The 3,350-nt window shown below is 42.0% G+C and overlaps 1 protein-coding gene across 3 annotated transcripts in view; it reads left to right on the forward strand.

The window, feature by feature from the left end:
* The window catches only part of zgc:110158 (uncharacterized protein LOC553590 homolog), a 45,393-nt gene that overhangs the window by 15,180 nt on the left and 26,863 nt on the right, over positions 1-3,350 (forward strand). The window lies entirely within an intron of this gene.

The following is a 3,350-nucleotide window of genomic DNA, read 5'->3' on the forward strand; positions in this document are numbered from 1 at the left end:
CAACCTACACCGCCATTTCTGTAACAATAGATCCAGATGGTTGGGGAATGGACCCCCTTTTCCCTTCCTCCTCCTCCTCCTCCTCCTCCTTCTCCTTACCCTTTGTGTGCCCCCTCCACCTCCCACCCCCACCTCCGACTTTACCCCCTTTTGTTCACATGGAAGAAGGCTTTTTAGCAGATTAACCCGTTGCATTCCAGCTTCCTTTGTGTCACCTTCCACCTCCCCCCTTGTCAGTTCTCCCGCTTGCAGATTTGACCTGTTGGGTCAACACCTTGGGTGTTGATCAGTAGTTTCACTGCTTTTTTCTAGACTGATCACTCCAGCATACAGTGCATTTAAACATTTCTCAGACAGTATACTGATGTGAGCAATATACTGCTTTGGGACCAAACGGTTCTAAGGTTACTTTTTGGGGACGGGGAGGATAAAGAAACCAGAAAGCCCCTGCCCCTCCTAATGGCAAGACACCTTTTTAAGGGTTGTTTTGCTTTTTGCATTCACACCACAAACAGAAAGGCGGAGGTGACGTAACAACTATCAAACGAGTAGCACACAAGCAAAAATCACTTCATTTTCTGTCAAATATATGGTTGGCTAACTCCACTCTAACCCCAGCTAATGTTAAGAACTGTTTTTTAAATGCCCAACTTTTTTTTATTTTATTTTGTAGTAGCGTGTCCTGGGTTCACACTAGTACACTGCACCAAATTCCATTCAATTTGTTTCAGCCAATCCCAGTTCAGCGGCAACATTTTCGAACAATCACTGTACAAATGTCTCATAGACGGTTCCCCCACATGCTTGGAAATTTCCTGCTCTGCAGCGGGAGCTGAAAAAGACCCCCATAAAAACAGTTCAATGAACCTCAATCGACAGCAGTTCCTGCAGTGTGGACAGGAAGGAAAACAGAGAGGAGGAACTGCCTCCAATAGAACGGTGAAAAGGTCTCTGTGCTCCATAGCACCTAATGACACATAAACACAAGCTCTTGTCATGATTTGTGAATTTACCAAAAACAAAGTTAATAAATATCACATTTATGCGTTCCAACCGTTTGTTGTCTGCTTTTAATGACCAATTAACATTGGTGGAGCTGCTTTTATGAAGAGGTCTTGAGATGCTTCTAAGTGCCTGATTGCATTTATTAGACATAATTAGGAAAGACACACACCTGTCCAAGGTTTCAAAGTTGAGTAAAACCTCACAGCGTATGGTGGACTTTTGAGTGTTCCCCTGACCCTTTATTTGGAATCACAATTAAAGGGGAAAATATTCCACTCTAAAATGAGACGCCTTTTCAAGAAGCCAACGCACCATCAGCTGTCAATGATTCCTTTAATGTAAACAGACATCAATGTACCCATATATACTGTGGAATTAGTTGTCATGACTATGTACCTTTTTTAAGGAACATTGACAATAATGTCAAATGTAATTAATTGTAGTACAACAACTTGGACATTACAGGAGTTGTTGTGGCAAACATTTCAAACTAAGAAAACAGTTTCTTTGCTAGCAGATGTCATCAGCTTTGGATGTTTTGGGGACCGTTTACACGACGCTGTTTTTGAGTGAAGTAGTAGATTTTCTGCTTGGGTTCAGCCATTCGTGTGCACGACGACAGTCCTCTGAAACAGCAGCTTTCTGAACCCAGGTCACAGAGTGGAGATTTTCGGACCCCCCCCCCCCAGATTTGCATTTTTAAAGGAAGCTGCAACGTGTGAAATCACACATGCGCACCATGGGCGGCTGCAGTCAGTAGCTGTTCTGCGCGTGCACGAGTAAATCAACAAGTAGCAACAATGGCGGTTAGCAAGGTGCTGTTGGTGCTACTCACCATTTTTCAACATGTAGCAGCAGCCCGGCGTCATCCTCGGCCCAATCAAATGTCTGCGTATTCACCGTTTTGGATATAACTGTTGACATGCTCCAGACTGCACGCGCGCCTCATTGAAAGCTTGTTACCAGATATACGATAATTACAGTTTTTATAAGATAGATTTAGAGTCGAGTCCCCCTCCTTTTCTCTGCACATGTTCACCAATCACAACACACAACTAATCTGACAATTACCCCCTTCGAGAAAGCGCACCTCACTCAGAACATATGATAGTTTTGGCCAAAATACATTTATTCTAAAGTGTCATATCCTATCTGGCAACCCTGTCTGTGGCATGGAAACTATAACAGATTTAATGACAGCCATATTCATGTTAATGTTTTCTTTTTTTTTCTTGTTGATTTGCTGCAGTAAACATTAAAAAAAAAAAAACATTAACGTTTCCAGAGATAGTTCTCGTGTAAACTGGGCCCTAGTCTGCTGCTGCGAAATGTAGGGCCAAGAGCGAAAACGGGAGTCTCCTCAGGTCATAAGTTGAGAAGATTGTCCAAATACCCATGAGAAAGTGTTGACACCATGTGCGAGTCCACTTCAGACGATGTATAAATTTATTCTGGACCGCTTGCAGAGATTTTTCACGTGGGCCCTCGGTAAACTGTCGAAAGATCAGCGGGTGAGACAATGTGCAAACGTAGCAAAGCAGCAAATCTTCCAAAGCATTAACTGCAAGTGTGTGAGTCTTTGTGCTGCAAAGAGTTGCTGCTTCATGCTTTTATCTGCTGAGCTGTATGTTGCTTTCGGCTCACTGGTCAATATTTTGGATACATTCAAATACATGTGGGATTAATATCAAAACAAAGACACTCATCGGGAAGCCTCAGTCGATATTTCCAGCCCACACCATACTTTTTTATTTTTTATTTTTTTTTACCATCTCATGCATACTGTATGCTCCAGACAGATGACCTCCACTGCTGCTTACTTATATTTCTAAGAGAGCACATTTCCTGTAGAAAATATATTTGTAATATATTTGTAGATTGCGGCTGTTGGAAAAGAAAAAAGTCCACACACTCTGCTAAACTTGTCCGGAGTTCAAGGGTAAAAAACAGGTTTGAAAGCTTAAAAAAATTAGGATTGTCAACAAAACCAACAACTAATATGTTTCTCTTTTAAATCAGTAGCAGTATTTGTTCTCCTTGTTAGAAAATCTCATCCTCCAAAACCAAATCCCTGCCTTTTTATTTCCTTTTTTTTTTTTTTGCCTGTTTCTGTTACCGAAATATCTCATAACGGGATAGTTTTTAATGACACTTGCTGAAAGTAATCATGGGATGTACCCAGGGGTGGAAATTAGCACCCGCCACCCGCCAAATGCGGGTAAATATTTGAAGTGGTGGGTGAATTTGATCAACACACACGCCACTGTGGCGGGTTGGCAATTTGAACAGAAAAGGTGTTATTTGTCCTCCTGACATATAGGGGGCAGTAATGTGCTCGAGTTGCT

The sequence above is a fragment of the Kryptolebias marmoratus genome, linkage group LG10, assembly GCF_001649575.2.
Source record: "Kryptolebias marmoratus isolate JLee-2015 linkage group LG10, ASM164957v2, whole genome shotgun sequence".
In the NCBI taxonomy this organism is placed as follows: Eukaryota; Metazoa; Chordata; class Actinopteri; order Cyprinodontiformes; family Rivulidae; genus Kryptolebias; species Kryptolebias marmoratus.